Source organism: Triplophysa rosa, linkage group LG21, assembly GCF_024868665.1.
Source record: "Triplophysa rosa linkage group LG21, Trosa_1v2, whole genome shotgun sequence".
Lineage (NCBI taxonomy): Eukaryota > Metazoa > Chordata > Actinopteri > Cypriniformes > Nemacheilidae > Triplophysa > Triplophysa rosa.
The window spans coordinates 13596778-13615806 of record NC_079910.1 but is presented as its reverse complement, the minus strand read 5'-3'; positions in this window follow the sequence as shown (position 1 = coordinate 13615806).

Here is a 19029-nt window from a genome sequence, read left to right as displayed (position 1 = left end):
AGGGGGCTTTTAGCGTATCAGTCTTAGTTTACCATGGTAGAGGAAAAGACATACACAAGTAAGATACCATTAACACATACATGCAAACCCCGCCCCTTTAAGCGTTTGGTGGAAGATGCTGGTCGGCAGGCAGGCAAAACAGCATGTTCTTTGCTTTCATCTTTGCAAGGTAATTATGGAGAGATAATCTTAGTGCCGGACCCCTTGGCAAGGGCCAATCTGGCCTCTATCAAGAGCCAGGACCGAAATGTCAAGAATGAGTTTGCGAGAGAAGGCCGCTGTGAAAACGAGTGGTACAATGAGGGCATTTTGATGCGGCCAACCTGACAAGCTTATACATTCAGTGACCGGTCAACGTATGAGGGTCACCGTATGAGCGCTTGGAGACCACCGGGGTTTATTATTTCTTTTTATTTTCTGCCATCACCGTTTTTCCGTCTTCAGAATGCACTTGAATTACGTTTGATAAAAATAACCTTTTTTTCCAACTCGTCCGATAGTTATTTTCTGAGAAAAATAATGAAATCAGACTGGAAGGTAATCATAAAATGTTGAGGGGGTGGGCTAGTATGCAAACCCTAACCATTTTTTTGCTAAGAAAGTCTATCTTTTCTGATTCACCTCTTGTATTCAGCCTTTCAGTCTATTATGTGCATCCATAGATGCAGGGAACTAAATCTTACACACCTTTCTGTGTCCAATTTATCTCTTTAAACCTTAAACATTGAACCATCAGCCCTTAAAGCCGCAGTGTCCCAAAATCAGCCAAAATCACACAGAACCACTTCGAATACAAGACGCTCCGCACAGTAGAAATGGTGTAGAGCTGGTTAGCTGCCAAGCCAAGAGCCGGCGGAAAACAAAGATGTAAACAAGCAGGAGATATTTTAGAGCAGCTGAGGTACAGTATTATTTGGAGTTTCCTGAATTCATTATAATCTATATTTTTAATATATTCGTCAATTGAAAAATTTTAATTAAGTTCTAATAAATCTTCTAAACTGGCTGAACTGAAGTGGAACTCAAGAAACATGGACCATCAGCAGTTTTTATATTCATTTCTCACTTGCTGTAAGCGAGAGGCAAAATGGTTTACAGTCATATCTAGGTTTTGCCAAATTGGTTTTCACGCCAAGCTCCTCTCCAAGTTTAACAAAGTAAAACTGGGATCCCACTGCTTTAGTATAAGACCTTTGAAGTCAACATGAAATCAAAATGAATATCCGTTATCATTTCAAAGTTTATTTTGTAATGTTTTGCAAACAAAATATATCAATTTGCTACAAAAGCTTAAACTTGTCAAAATCCAGTTCATTTCAGATGGATGAATTCATATATTTTTCCCATCAAATATAATGTTTTACTTGGAATACATCAAATAAAGCAACGTTTCATGTTGTCTTCACATCATTTAAAACCTGTGGAAGCTGCCTCCATTACCTCCCACAATGCACTTGGGTAAATGTGCATGTCTGTAATACAACAGTCACCCATGTGTGATGAAGCACAAGAGAGATGTAAAACATAAACATGGACATGTGCATGCATACTGTACCATTTCACACAGACACGGTTTTTAATAACTGTTGTCTCATTTGGCAATAAATATTGCATTTGAATCTCACAGATGGAGGTCCCTTTGGAACAACCATGGAGAGTGCAGGCGTCTGCTGTAGGGCAAGAGTATAACTCCATACTTGCGTGTGTACAGTATGCTGCATGCATGCTTTCAGTGCAAGGCCATGTGTGAATGGATTGTACAATATGTTTTATGTGTGTGACCGTAATGGAATTGTGCATGAGTAGTCTGGTGTGTATCAAAGAGTATACAGTAAAGAGAGAAAGAGTGTGTGAATAGCAGTGATAATCCCTGTCTGTAATGTCACACGCTGGGATTGGGTTATCAATTCAGTCACAAATGGTAATTCAGTGTGGCGAAAGAATCATGTCCATGTGCGTATTGTGTGTGTATGAGGAGAATAGGTGGCTTCTGGGAAATAACAAAAACAAGGAATTAAAACACTTTTGGGGGTGGGGCTCTGCTTTCTAAACAAAAAGTGAACTTTACAAATAAGAACTATATAAAGGGATAGTTCACCCAAATATGAAAATTCTATCATCATTTACACAACCTCTTGTCATTTCAAACCTTATGACTTTCTTTCTTCTGCAGAACACAAAAGAAGGTATTTTGAAGAAAGTTGGTAACCAAACAGCGCCGGCACCCACTCATTTCTATTATATGAACACAAAACCAATGCAAGTGAATGGGGGCCAGTTAACCACGTTGTTCAAAATATCTTTTTTTGTGTTCTGCAGAAGAAAGAAAGTCATAAGGTTTGAAATGACAAGAGAGTGAGTAAATGATGACAGATTATTCATTTTTTGGTGAAGTATCACTTTAAAGCAACACTTTGTAGTTTTTTTACCTTAAAATAATGTCTTTAAAATTATTTCAGTGGTAGAACAACTCTTAACCGGACAAATTCTACTCCCGCTGCTACCTGAGCAACCTCAGAGTGGCTACAACCACACTCTGTAAGTTCTGTGCTGGGGTCGGTACACAGCCCCGCCCATCCCTTGCCTGCAGAATATTTATTTTTAATTAGAACCAAACAAAATGTCAAACTCAATGAAGCTTTGACGGGATACTTCACTCAAAAATTTTAATTATTTTATCATTTACTCAACCTCATGTCATTCCAAACCTGTATGACTTTCTTCCCCCATTGACTTCCAAAATCACAAAGACATTTCTCAAAATTAGTATTCCACAGAAGAAAGAGTCATACACATCTGTGTATAGTATACATATATACATACACACATATGCATCTCTGCAGCCTTTTCCTCAGCCCTGATACTGTATATTCCCGTTGAAAAGGCACTTAAGAGTAGATGACAATATCTTAATGGAAGTTCTTTCCCACAGACAAACACTATACAGCACACCTTAAACACCTCAGCGATGGCTAAAATGTTGTCAAAAGTTTCTCTTCTGGTTCTTTTGCTCATATTTACAATCGCAACACCAGGCTGACAGTGACCAAAGGACAATGAATTATTAGCATGTCTTCTTTTTAAATGATGGCCTGTGCTATCAAGTGCGGCTCGAAATTGATATTAGTCGTGATTTGATCCTGCTAAATTGTTGAGCAATTCAGCAGACCATCTTTCTAAAGACAATACACTGAGGATTATTCATGCGCAAAATCTAATTTATAAACAGCAAGTGGAAACGGTAAAGAAAACCTTCATTTTCCTAATTTAATTTATTTGTAAAGTACCAAAGGGACAAATGTTCCACTCGTATACTGTATAAGCTATTTTTGAATAAGCATTTAATCCCTCATTGGAGTAAATGCATTAATTTCACAAAAACGAAACGAAAAGGCCTATTCAGACCTTGTGCATTGTAATGTTCCGATTACATCTTTGCTTAAAAAAATATATAATATTATAATAATTATATTATGATATATATATATATATATATATATATATATATTTTAGTGGGGAAAATGTACTAAACATGGCTTGTTTTATAAAATGTCATTTCTATTTCAGCTGAAAATTAAAAAATATCTTAAAACTATTACCTTTCTCTGACACCTCAGCATCCTCCATAAAAATGACTGGATCTTTGGACTGACCGCATGCTCTTTGACTGTGATTTGCTTCAGCATGCATTACTGGTCACTGTACAGAAAGACAACAGACATTAGGTCGGTCCATTTTCAGAGACAATCTGAAGAGGCAGCAGCGTGTGTTTGTGTGTATCAGGGGAATTTGTTGAGAGAAGGCGATCTCAGCAGCTTACCTGGATCAAAGCCCACTCAAGGCTTCTCATCTTAACATTGCCATTGTGCCTTGGAACAAATAAATTGACCTTCTTGTGTAGCTTCCTATCGTGGACTATTGTTTTGTTTTTCTTTCACTTGCATGTCAGGTTACAGTAGAGTTTCAAATTAATATTTCCTCACTACTTGCTGTGAATGAGGAATGTGCACCTGGTACAGATACGTTATCTTCTACTGTTTGTTAACACCACCTGAAGTTTCAAGATCCAGCCTGAACATATTACTCGCATTCACTTCCCACAGACATTTTTATAAAGCAATTTCTCAAAAACAATCCTTAAAGGGAGTTCACCTAAAAATAAAAATTCTGTCATCATTTACCCAGAAAGATATTTGGAAGAATGCTTGTAACCAAAATGTTCACTACCATAGTAGGAAAAATTACAATTACCCCAGAAAAAGTGCCCCAAAATGGTTTGCTTTCCTACAATCTTCTTTTGTGTTCAACAGAACAAAGAAACGTATAAAGCGATTTTTCCTACTACTGTGTGGTAGTCAATGGCGGCCAAGAACTGTTTGGTTACAAGCATTCTTCCAAATATCTTTCTCTGTGTTCACCAGAACAAAGAAATGTATACAGATTTGGAGCAACTCGAAAGTGAATAAATGATAACAGAATTTTCATTTTTAGGGTGAAAAGTTCCTTTAACTCGGCCAACAACGCTGTTACCTCAACAAAACTACAGTCATCTTTTATTTCCCAAAAAACTTGTACAGAATACTTCCTCATTAGTGATTAAAAAAAGGAACTAAAAAGCTAAACTAAACGTACCTTGATTGAAAGATGGTCAGAGAATTATTTCTTGAGCACAAGCTTTAATTTTCCCAACAACTTTAAAACTGTTCAGACACTCTGAATAGCATCTGAGGAACTGAAGTGATGAACCACAGCGGCAGCAGATATAGAAAATGTTCTGCTTTCCAAAAATAATGATGGTGGCTTTGTTGATACAGAAGCATAGCGGAAGAATTGAAAAAAATCCCACAATGAGGCCTTTTAGATAGAAGGATAAAAGAAAGTCATACAAATGAAAACATAGCCAGAGGTTCTGACTGTGGAGCATACTTCCCCTACTAATGTAAAGTATTCCTGTCTGCGGCCAGTTTCTAAAGAGTTGAGTTTATAGTAAACTTGATTTATCAGTACACATGATAAGCAAAGAGGAACCAAAGATGTGTAAAAACTTTGCAAATGTTCACCTATTCAGTTTATCAACATTTTTAGCTTCTCCTTTTGTATCTACTGTACATTCAGATTAAAGAACGTGCGAGCAGTATCCTCAATATGTTGCATGAAAGATGTTCTCTGACCCATTCTCTCATCAGCCTAAACTAAATATACACTAAAGTAATTAACCAGCACCAAGTTAAAATTTGTACATACGTATGCAACTTCAGAAAGTTCAAAGTGGGCTCTGCAGCACCAGCCCAGCGCCTCAGGCAGAACTGACACAAAGAGCCTGGGCTTTCAACTAAATGGCCCTTATAGTCCGATATCTTGTGACTTTCTTTAAACAGCTTCTGTTCTATTATCAAGGTTTGTGAAATACACAGGGAACATGTAAGAACACATATCTGTTAGGAAGCCCAGAGGCTAAGGGCAGTTAAAACATCTGCTGAACTCAGGACCTACAACAAAGTAACTTTCTAACTCACTTAGTTTTAGGTATTGAAAGTTTACATATTTCAAACTTTACACTGCTTAAAAGCCATTTCTAATCAAAAGTGCTTCAGAGTATAAAGAGCTCAGGTAATTCTATATCAAGTAACAACACAATGCGTAAAAACTCTTACCTTCACTGGTAGCATGGCATCTGTTGTTGTCTGTTAAAAACTAAGACTGGGGCAAAGAAAAAGTCTTGCTGTGATTTCCCTATGCAAACACACAGGGGAGTTCACCTGAAATTCAAATCAAGTTCATACAACAATACATGTTTATTTATGAGAGGGCAAATGCTATTTGCATGTATTTGCATATTATTGGCGCATGAACATAACTATATGATCAGCGCTTTCTCTCAGGCAGCATAAATGTGTTTTTTGGAATAATGTTTAAATAAGCATCATAAATCATTTAAATTGTTTTACAGGTGAACGTTAAGAAAAACAGGACCACGTCTCTAGCATAGTGTATTAGGCAGAAATCTGGGAATACTGTACCATCTGCTGGACGCATGAGTATGACACCACAGTACCGCGAGAAAGATTCATAAGCTCAGCTTTAGACGGACGTTTTCGCGGGAGTTTGACGTCAAATGCGATTGGTCTGCGCAGCGCAACAGTCATTAAGACACGTCTTTAACAAAAAGCGGAACTACTAATACAGTTCGTAAAATGTTGTTGTTTTGGGGAAGACTTTTTATCAAGGTAAGAATCATTTATTTATTTTTCATGTTGACCCCCCCAAAAATCCCCGAGGTCCATCAGCAACACACGAACTAAGAAAACAGGAACAGTATTTGTCAGTACATGTCCCACATCCCCTGTAGGTGACACTGTTGCTCAACGCATGGCGTGCAACATCCCGATAGACTTCCCCACAGGGATGTCATGCCAACGCGAGTTTTAATTTTAATATTATATTATTTTAAATTAGCAGAGTTGTATTATTTTCCGGTGGAATTGCAGCTCTGGTTGCTCATTGATCACAATATGATTTTAGAAATAGCGAACGCAAAATCAAATCGAGGAAAATAATAATAAGGCACTGTAACGTTAACCTGAAAAAAGGAAAACATTGACAGGTAAGAAAAAGCCAAGTATCTTTGCTTTTACGCTTACGTCTTTAGTAACATTTGCAATTAAAGCTAGGGTAGTGTTTTTCAATTTTGCTATTGTGGTTGTCTCACGAAATTAGTCTAAAAAAAAAGAATGATATGGCTGTCATACCTGCCTGTCATCATATGCATTTGCATAACACTTGCCATCACGTTCTCTAATAATTATCGGAAATATGAGGTTCCGATGTAAAACGCACTCTGATGTCGCGTTTCCCACTGGGAAGATGGGAAATAATTCTGATACCCGAGTTCCCGAGATGGGCGGGACTTACACAGTCAACATGGCGGATGGGAAAGGATTTGCTGCGACAGATATGATTTATTAGTTTTCACGCAACAGCTTCATTGCCTTGTCTTGTCGTTAAACAGTTTTTAGACAGTTAATCTGTTTTATACACTGCGAAAATAGCATGTATTTCACCAATATTCCAGAATAGTCAGCAAGCAGCCGACTAGTAAAACTATACAGTAGGATGTACGGTTGAAAACCATATGACATTTTCCCAAGACACACACAAGCATGAATCTGGCATCCTCCATTTTCCGACAACAAAGCACCTAAACACAACCAGCTCGGAATCATGACATCAGAATAAGTGGGAATTATGAAATGTCCGAGAGCGCGTGAAGGCAGCATTATAAACAAACAAACGATCTTATAAAACTGCTATCATTTCTACTGTAATGTTATGTTCTGTAATCTTGTCTCACCAGTGAATCTTATAAAACTGCTAGAATTTCTACTGTAATGTTATGTACTGTAATCTTGTCTCAACGGGGAATGACACTTGAAGTAACGGACATGATGAGGCGTGGCTTTGAAGAGAGCTCCAAAGGGTGTGAGATCTTTTTCCTTTTTATGCTTTCAAAACTAGCTCGCTGTTGCTAGCCACAATGAAACTGAAACACTAGCTTTAACACTCTATTCTCAGTCAATTACAAAGTCAGTTATCAAGAGTACAATCACTGTTAAAGTGGTATTACCAGGAAATGTGAAAATTAAGCCTTAATATATGTGCGATAGAGGATCGGTTCATTTGTTTTAGAGCCAGTTGTGCAATGAATAATTGTTGTTATAATTGGAATTTATATACCCAATCCTCTCTTAGCCTCCCTGCTGAGGCCACATTAGCAGGCAATTAAATAGCATGTTTAAACCAGTTCCCTGTGCTCAGTGAGCATTAATGAATGCCAATGACTTTCCACCGGATGTATTCATTCCTTATATTTGCTTATTCTCATTAGATTATAACGAGGCTTGAGCCACAGCATCAGAGCTGTGAAAAATCAAACCTGGGCTTCTTTGTGATCACTGGTTTAATAACGGTTCTCTAATATAAGTGATCACACCCAGTTCACCTCTCAGAATGTGGCATCTTCAAACAATGAAGACCATCGGACCTTGACAGAAAATAAAAGAAGTATGACAGGTCTTTAAGTCATAATCTGTTGATGTAATGTGAAATGACTCTGTCAGATGTCTGTCTTCATTTATTTGATCTAATAGCTACTTTTGCATTCACTTCATGATGAGCTTCATTATTTGTGAAGCAAATGTGATATTTGACAGAATAGTTGTGTGGTTCAGGTAAGAAGTGAAGGATGATTAACTGGTGCTATTGCCGAGGTAATTACTTATTGATCTTGTCTGGCAGTGTGGGTGTGATTGTGACCTTTGAGGTTCGGGCATTTGTGTGGGTGCTTGTCGAGTATCTATAAGGAGTATATTTCATAATGTGTGTTGACAAGGAGAGCGCGGGACCCGGTTTAACAGCCTGGCTTCCTGCTCTCATGTCTGAGAGAAATTTTTCAAGAGAGCTCTGTAAATGGACAGCTAAAGTGGCGGGGTACCTAAAGCTCTTGATCTGTAAGTGATGGGAAGCTAGCACTTTAACATTAAAATACCCTTCATACTTGGGATGTGTGTACCTATAATCTCAGGCTTGTGCCGTACGACAAATATTTTAAAATCAACCATTAGACTTGAATGCTATTGGAAATGCTATATGATTAGGCGCGTTTGGATCAGGGGTTCTTATCCTTTTTGACTCCAAGGCCCCCCAGTGTATTCAATGATATTCAAAGGCCCCCTCCGGCTCACAAAAACTCAAAAACATTTTTACCCAATAAAATATTTCAGAGCTTAATATGAACTGGAAAAGTGTTTATTTAATATAATAATAAGAAATATCTTGGTTCTTAGTTGTTTATAAATGTATTTCAATGCTGTCAATTTTGTCTAATTTTAAATTAGTAGTCATCCTGAGGCCCCCTTAAAAGTCAGATGGGGTCCCCTTGTGGCCGACGGCCCCCTGTTGAGAACCACTAGTTTGGATTATTTTGTCCCCAAACCGGGTGCATTTTTGGCCTTTGTGAAAGATTTGTTATCGTGTTAAAAAACAGATGACACAGCACAAACAAAAGGGAATGGAATCCAAAGGTCTTAAAGGGATAGTTCACCCGAAATTGAAAATTCTGTCATCGTTAATACCCTCATGTCGTTCAAAACCTGTATATGATTTTGTCTTGTGTGGAACACAAAAGATGATATTTTGATTTTTGTGTCAATAGCATACAGTGGAAGTCAATAAGGGCCAGTGTTGTTTGGTTACCAACATACTTCAAAATATCTTCTTTTGTGTTCTGCAGAAGAATAAGAGACAGGTGTGGAATGACAGGAGGGTGAGAAAATGATGGAAAACATTTTTCACTTGACATCAAAAAACTGAGTGATGTGACACAGTGGCTAAATATGTCCTTTTGTATGTCTATGGCTAAAATCACAACGCTTAAAAGGGAATGACATTTTAAAGACAGCTTCTTGGTCAGTCAATCCCCTTAGTTTTGACACCTCCATTTCTAATAATGCTTTTGTCAGGGCTATTTGTATTTTAACCTTTATATATAAGCAATATCAACTTTGTTTAAATCACAATATGTGTCAAAATAATCCCAATATGATTTTTTTACCAAATCATACAGCCCTTTTTTCATTATCAAAGTTATTATCAGGAAAAATAAATCCTAAATCCATACAAAAGTCCGGCTCAACTTTTCATCATGTTGTTGATAAGATTCAGTAAAACATTTAGGAAACAGCAGACATTATTTCTGCCATGTCTGTCAGCTTTGGCCTTATTTCAAGGTTAATCATGTGCTGCTCTTGTAACGTCTGTCAGAGAGGTTAGAAGCGATAACCCGCAATCAAAGATTGAAACCCCCTTCAAAGAAAGATTACAAACCATTGAGTTCAACCCACTGAATGGAGAAGAGTGACAGCGGAAGCCATGGCAACATAATATATCTGAATTGTGTTTTGTTAATGTGTTGTTTTTTTCTTCCGAGTGAGCTGGTGAGAGGAATTGAGGATGGAGTTTGGGAATGTTTTGTGCTTTACTGGTGAACAGAGTAAGAGTGAGACAGTGGAAGATGCTGTCGTATTATTAGGAACGTTTGTTGAAAAATGTATGTTTATAATGATGTGTACATGTGACTGTTGAGATCGATGTTTAGGTCAACAGGTCAGTCATTGGGTGCCTGAAAGACATAGTTCACTGAAGAATAAAAATTCTGTAAAACAATTGATTCAACAATTTTTTCTGTGCATTCACACGTTTTATACCTAGTTCATTTGAACTTGGCAGTGCATACAGTATAACGCCGAAGAAAATGTGATATAAAAACAACATTGCATGGCTTTAAGGCTTTCAAGAAAATAAAAAGAATATATCTGTAGAGCGAAGGTAATTTTATCCTGACATACAAAGACATAGTTTAGTTCACATTGACTTGAATCAATATGAAGCGTTACCTTAGCGTTCAATACTGAGCATGAGTTTATACTGACTTTGTTCATGACATCAATACTTTATTAAAACATCTCCAAGTATACTGTATCTTTCTTCTTATTCACACTTTTAGCATGTTCTTTCACAATGAGTTTCTATACAAAAACAACAACAACCGTAATTCAGTGTTCCAGGTCCATCATCGGGAAGTTGGGGGCGTGTGTGGTGGTCCCATTAATTCAGTGTCCCTGCCACATACTTGTATCTCTAATTAGTTGGTATCTTTCTGGTCAACATACTCACAGCGCTTCAGTTATTTCTTGCTTCACTACAGACGACTAATTGCATGTGTTGTACTTCCTTCATTTGTAAGTCACTTTGTAGAAAAAAGCATCTGACAGATTAATAAATGTATTTATTTCAGCCAGTGGGGAACCTCATTGCAAGGGAAAAGTGGCAGTCATAGTAGCCGCCCCCTTGTGCACGTCTATGGATGAAATGATTGGTAATGAATCGTAAAGAGCACAAGAACGGGCAACAGGTAACAACACAAAAAAGAGAAATGATCTAAGGCCATTAATAGGCTTGTTAATGCAGGGCAAAATATATTTATAAAATAGTTACATTCATCTGAGATTAGGCTGTTTTTGCTGGTTGCAATTACAGAAAAGTTCATTCTGAAATGCCAAAAGATTTACATTTTTTGGTGAAATCCATCATCCTACCAGTATTTAACTGGAATAGGATAAAGTATTATAAAAATAGCATTCTTGACAAGTTAACAAATGGTTTTATCTCACCATCCATCTGCCAAGCGCTCCTTGTGTGTGCAACCTAGATTGTGCAACTCATAATATGTCTTTATTTTGCGTGCATGAAGGAATGCACAATAGATACATTTACATGACATCCATGCACACAAAATACAGCATATTACAAGATTTAGCCAACAGCCGTTTGTAAGGATTGAAAGAAAAACGTGATTCTGAAGCTGTTATCTGTCACACATGCCTGAAGGCAAACAAACACGCCCCTGGAAAAAAACACGCTATGCAATAGATTGACATTCAATTTAGGATGTAACACACAGAGATAAATAAATGCACAGTTGGGTGCAGTATAGAAGATATTTTCTAGGGAAGTACACAGTTCACGTTTTTTTTTTATTGCTAATTAAAAGAATGCTGCAAGCATCTGTGCATACTTCTTAAGGAGTGGTTGACTAATATGCTGTTGTGACAGTTGTACGCTAATTTGACAATAGTATGTTAGTTTGACAATAATACTCTGGTCTAAAAGTAGTATGATATTTTGACTGTAGTGTGCTGGTTTGACAGTAGTATGCTGGTCTGACTGTAGAACGCTAGTTTGACTTTGGAATGCTGGTCTAAAAGTAGTATGCTGGTCTGAAAATAGTATACTGGGTTGTTGTATGCTAGTCTGACAGTAGTACGGAGTATGCTGATCTGAAAGCAGTATGCTGGTTTGACAGTAGTGTGCTGGTCTGAAATTATGCTAGTTTACAGTTGTACGCTGGTCTGAAAGGTTTGACAGTAGTATGCTAGTTTAACAGTAGTATGCTGGTCTGACAGTTCTAAGTTAGTTTGACAGTAGTACGCTGATCTGACAGTAGTGTGCTGGTGTGACAGTAGTAGGCTAGTTTAACAGTAATATTCTGGTCTATCAATGGTATGCTAGGATGACAGTAGTATGCTTGTCTAACAGTAGTATGCTGGTCTGACAGTGCTATTTTAGTTTAATAATCGTATGTTGGTTAGACAGACAGTAGTATATAAGTTTGACAGTATGCTCTTTTGACAGTAGTTTGATGTAGACAAATGTGATAAATGTAATACAGGCTGAGCTCCTGGTTTTCTGCACTTGATACTGTACAAATTTAAGCAAGAACATCTGCAGGGAGTTGAGGAGACACATGTTGCTAGTGCTGTACAACGATAGGCCTCTTCACAGGAGTTGGCCATTAGCTATGGTACCTTTGAGCTGTTTTCTGTGAAGCTGAGAACCATACGCCATTTGCACATCAGACATCCATGGCTGTGTCAGCAGGTACATAAAAACCTTATGAACTGAGGCTGCATGCAGTTAACGTGCTAGCAAAAATAAGTAGATCAGTCGACCCTCTGAAAATGGAAATGTTTGTGGTCCTAAACTGGGCATTATTCTACATTTAATGAGTTAATAAATCAGTAAAAGAAAAAGTAGTCTACTCATTAAAAACCAAGAATTTGAAAGAAAATATAATTCCACAAAATGGTATTAAAAAAAATACTGTACGAGAGCTATGTGAATGCTTAAAACTATTCAATATGTTAAACCAACTATGTTATAATATTCATGATTTTACAAATGGTTGGCTAATGTGATTGTATATACTGGGTATTACACTCTTTTGGAGTAAGCCTTTTCCTGACAGTCAATTCCTTCCCAAACCTGTTGGTAACCTTTTTTGAAAGAACGCAGGGCTGCAAAACAAAGGTGTGAGCTTCTGTGCAGTCTGATGTAAAGACCACAAAACCCAAATTCTATGCATATAAAAACAAATGAAAAACAGTCCATTGAAATTACTCCAAAAATACTCAAATACCTCAAACGCCAAACAGGACATTAAAATATGCTAAAGATAAAATTGCTAAAAGCGGATGACATACTGCCACAATAGTATTTATCCCCTACCATTGACGTTGTAATTGTGAACAAATACTGTACATGACAGTTTGGGTAAATTGTCTGACATTTGGGTACAAAACAGTTTTTCATTGCATAGGTTAGTGGCTGTAGTTTAATGCATTAGGGCATTTGAGTGTTAATCTGAAGATTTTTACAAAAGATCATTTTCTTGGTGGTTTGACATTTGTACAAAAATTTAAATTGTATTTGTTGTGTGTACACAAGACAACTGTAGATGCAGCAGTGTTTACAGTACAAGTGAGCCATACAGCGCAAAAATACATTAACCAGACACATAACTATAGGGCTTTTCACACTGCAACCCCGCTTTTAACCCCGGGTAAATGAACTTTTCACACTTGTAATTTTGAAGCAGGGTTATCCCCGCATTTTACCTGGGGGTTATGAAACCCTGCTCCGGAGCAGGGCTATCACCGCTTTTGCAGGGTTAACCCCGCATTGCAGGGCCAAACGTGTGCAGTGTGAAACGAAGCGGGGGTAGAATAATACGACCAGATGCTTAGCAACGGACACCCAATCAAAAACTGAACAGCGATTACCTCATTTCACAAGCTGTGCACAGTCACAGAAACTCTGCGCTGCGTGAACAATCCTTTGAGTTTTTTATTTATTTGAGTAAGTAACGTCTTAGGAGGCTTAAAACAGCCGAAAAGGATTTGCGAGGCGTCATTTTTTTCCCGGATGTTGAACAACGAGGCATTTGGTTATTTAAAGGGACCACGCACTATTTTTATAATTCAGTCAGTTTGACGCTTCAGTGTTTATCCAATCATGACTGTTGACACCGCAAATATGCAAATAAGAATGTTAACCCAGGGTTTAGTGAAGTACGGTGTGAAACATCGGGTTATAAATACACAGGGTTATCTCTTAACCCCTGGTAAATTATAAGCAGTGTGCAGGGTTTGAGACGTTTTTTTGGGGGTGTTAAATAAAGCCGCAAATACCAGAACAATGACGAAGGCAAACTTTAGTAAATCGTGTTGCGTGATTCATATAAATACTCTCCTCCCATAAAGTTTGCGTCTGAAGAGGAAACTACTACAAATGCATATAAGGTCAGCGCTAATTTTCACTGCTTGTCTTTAGTAAATACAGACAGTAGTTTTATGCCAAAAGAGGCGTTTGTGCTGCCGCAAGCTGTTAGTAAATCTGGCCCTTAAACTACAAATGTTATAAAGTAAATCAATACCATTGTTAAAATATGTAGCTTATTGCCATGACAACTTTTGCTTGCATTGCCCCAGTGTCCCAAGTCATTTAATTAAAACACCATACAGCAGGTTTTCCAATACAGAACATTTGTTTTGTGTAAAATGTAACAATAAAAAAGCATAGAAAAAAAATAGTTCAATTAATTGTACATTATTTCATTTCATATCTAACAGACCTGAAAAGTGAGCATTGGATGGCAATTAAAGCCATTTATAATGGATGTATTTGCTCAAACTGGAAGAGCTCTTGAATGCTATCAATGAGCATAGTGTCAAAGTGTTAAAAGCAGTTTAAAATCTGCAACTCTAGTAGTAAAAAACAAAAGCTACCGAAAAATGCTAAGCACTTGAAGATGATGTAAAAGCAAGGCTACAGTATAGTGTTTGCAGAAATACTTCACCAATCAATGGCATATTTTCCTAGAATAAACATAACTGTAAATGTTAAGCACTGTAAAAACTATATGCACTATACAGTACTTGTCTTTCCAGGTTCCAAAATAGCTCCTCCTGTAAGAGACAATATGAAACATTACTGGGTTTGCATTGCATGTCTGTATGACTCATTCTTTAATAAGAGTTTTGATCTCCAGTTGATCTGCACATCATGCTGACTCAAATATGTTATTTTTTGAAAGTGTTAATATTAATATTAAGTTTAATTTTAGCTGAAATTTAACATTTCAAATTGATGTCTTTCATGGAGCAGGAGTTTAACATACAAATTTCACATCAACAATGAAAGAAATTGTCCAGTCACAGAAAAATACAAATACCATCAATATAACAATAAAAAGAGCTTCAGGAGCAGTGTTGGGTGTAACTAGTTACTAAGTAATTAGTTACTGTAATTTAATTACTTTTCCCTTGGAAAAGTAAAGTAAGGGATTACTCTTATTTTTCTGTAATTTAATTACAGTTACTTTTGATGTAATTAAACTAAATACTCTGTGTAATACATGTGTGTGCAATGGTGGAATTGACATCAAAATTCAAAGTCTAACTTTAAAATCCCTGCTTTAATGTAATTCTCACATTTGTAATACTTTGGTCAGTTAAAACTTCTTTATGCAGTTTAATATTATTTATTTGAATGAATTAAATAAGCCCTTTCATGTCTATCCTTCAATCACTTAACTAATCAAGGTTGATATAGGACATAGAAAGTAATTAGTAATAAGTAACTAAATACTTTTTGAAGAGAGTAATTTGTACAGTAATCTAATTACACTATTGAATATGTAATTAGTAACTAGTAATTAATTACTTTTTCAGAGTAACTTACCCAACACTGTTCAGGAGGCATTTTTACATACTATTAATAAAACATTAGACTATACACAACAGCTCAATTGCAGTGGGTTATGAACTAAGCTAATGTGCAGTTTGCTCACAGTGAGTGAAAATGACTGAGGTCTAATTGGCTGTTCAAAATGCATCTATATTGATGAATTTATGCATTTTAAATGATCTCACTACTTCACTTTCTTACTAAACCTGATGAATAGCAAATAACAGGGAATTATAGGTCTGGTTTTATACAAGATTTTTATATAAGATTTATTTCAGTAAATTTGCCCAGGTATACAGTATTTATGGCCGCCCAAGTATATTTGGCGTCACATTGTTTTTATCCATCCGTGCTAATGACAGAGGGTGCTTCTCAATATGCCTCCTCGTTTCCTCGCTCCTCCGTCCTCCATCCAATGACCCGGAAACCGATCAAGCACAGCCATCTTTAAGGACGTCTCAATTCTCTAATTGCACTGGGAGGAGGTGAGGATCGAGGAGAGAGGAGGCTTTCTGAGGAGTCATGAGCGAGGATACACATGTGTTTCCTTTGCGGAAGTGTTTTATCCACTAAACCTGACGCGCATTCAAACATGCATAAATGTGATAATTATGGTTTTTTTGTAAATGTATACCTATTTCAGACAGTATAGTTAATATTCATACAGTTATTATATTAATATAGTTAATATTTATGTATATCATATATTTGATAAATCTTATATACATTTCTGACCACTTTTAAGCATGTTTTTAACTTATTTTATTGTAGTGGGGATTATGAAATCTGCCTAAAGTATGTATTTAACTTTATTTTTTTATATTTTCAATGTGCAATGTGTACAGTCATCATTAATTGATGACTCTCTGATGTGACGCTAAAGGGAGCGAGGATATGCCATTTCACTTCTTTTAATTCCTTTTAATTCTTTTAATTGACGTCACAAACTAGCCGAACCAACACCACAAGTCTGTCAAAATCCTATGGGAAACACTAAAATTAGAGTCTTCAAAGCAGGTCTCCCTATCGCTCGTCGGCTGACGCGTGGGCGGGCTTTTCCGGGAGATTTGCCCAATAAAAGAAAAGTTGTTACGCAACGTTTTTTCATGTTAAAAAAAAACTATACAAAACCTATACGAACCTTAGGGGACTGTATCAAGCACAGAAATACTACGTAATACGTCCAACTCGTTTTTTGACAAGTTGACCATTTCAAGCATGAGAAAACAGCACATTTAACATTGTAAAGAAGTCAGAATGCATGAAACACCGTTGCACATCCCCTTTAAAATTTCTCCTGTCATGTCTTTGATCTTGGATTTCTGTTTTTCAGTAAACTCACTGAAAGGAAATCTGGGTTTGCTTTCTCTGTTAAGGATCCCCCCCCAAAATTCCAAAGACATTCTTTCTCAATCTGTATGGTTCTTCCAAGAACATGTAACATGATCCACAGAACCTAGGCTTTGAAACAGCACATATACAATATCAGAACGTGAAGGGTAAAGAAAAATCCCTCTCTAAACACTTTTATCCTTTCTAAACTGAAATTTCACAGGCTGAATTTTCTCTCCAGCATTAGAACCTGAAATTGAATTATTAAATTCACCAGCAGACATCTCATCATACAAAAGTCCTGAAACAGGAAACCTCTCCTGAAAGAGATACTAAAATAAATAGGAAAAAAGTCTGGTTCTGATGAATCATAACCTCATGAGTTCAATACTAGTCTATTTTTTTAAACAATAGCTGGGAAATTCACACCCGAGTCACGTTACACGGCTGTATTTCACAGCGGAAATTGGTGGCTCTCTAAAGGTCATATGCCATAGACTTGTCATTGTGTGTGTATTGAAAGTAAATTCCTTTTTGTCCTTCAGAAAGGACAAGACCGACTCGTGTGCCTTTAGTGTGCATTTTGGCAGTCATTTTAAGGTATCCATGATATATTTCTTTTAAACTTGTTTTGTGACTTTTTGAAGTAATTTATATTATTTATATACATGTTTATTGATTTGGAAGTAAAATCAAAATACCACACAAAGCCATTACAAGTGCAATGCAAAGTTCACTGACAAAATGTATATTTGCCCCTTCAGTGCAGTGCAGTTCCCATGATGCCTTGTTCACACATTGTGGACAAAGGACTTTGGGGCAATGAAGCAGGAAGTCCTAAAATGCCAAATCGCCTCCGGGTTTGCATACAAAAATACGTCATCTCTGAGGTACTCTATGGATCTGGTGGAGTTGTTCACAAATTAAATGCATAATAATAGGAAATTCAGTGCAAACAAAACAGAGTTTCATAAGGATTTTTGTATATTTTACTTCTAACTACATGTTTCAATGGCAACAACATAAACAAATGTTATGTGGACCAAACTTAACTTCCGGTAGACCTCTGCAAAGAATCAGTAACTGTTGAGTAGATTTAGTTTAATTTTATACAATTAATATACAATAAAATATTAATATAGATAAATATAGATAAAATGAGTGAAGATTTTAATTATAATTCATCATCTTAACGCGTTATTAATTATGTCACCTAGTGTGATCTGTGCAGCTAATCTCACTCCCAGACTACAATTTACACTATGTTGTGTTCAGACCAAACGCTCCTTGCTCTTTATTACTCGTGGGAATTGTTCGTTATTTTTGCGCAAGGCATATTTCTCGCCCGAGTTTTTATTCTTTCAACTTGCACGGAAGACGCGATTTACACACGTTCGCAGCCCGTTTCACTTCATTCACATCGCCTGCCGCGAGTTTGCATCTATTTCTTTGCATCGACTTTGTATGTAATTTACTCGCACAAATAACTTAATTTGCGTAGGAACCCCCTATTAGGGTCTGTGGCCTCATGGTTAGAGTGCCTCCTTCCCGTTATGTACTTCTCGCTGGTTAGATGTTTGAACCCCGCTCGGAGCAGGTTCAGGTAGGATCGGATCGGTTACACATGTCAGCCACATGTGCAAACACAAACCATTTATACAAAGGTGAGTTAAAATAAAAAACATATCAGATGTGAAAAAGTAGGAAACTAAAAATGTTGCAATATAGAGATGCAAATTATAAGTTACAATTGCTTATTTAGAACCACTCTAACACTAATGCTTGCTGTATTTTACTGCTTTCAACTAAGTGAACTGAAAAGTGTGTGGCACTATAGCATGTGCCATTTATTTAAGAAAATCCAAAACAGCATTTGTGCAGAGGTTGACAAAATGTATAAGGGCAGTTGCGGCCTAATGGTTAGAGAGTCGGACTCGTGACCAGAAGGTTGCCGGTTCGATTCCCAGGGCCGGCGGGTAACAACTGAGGTGCCCTTGAGCAAGGCACCTTACCCCTACTTGCGCTGCAGTGATAGCTGCCCACTGCTCCGGGGGT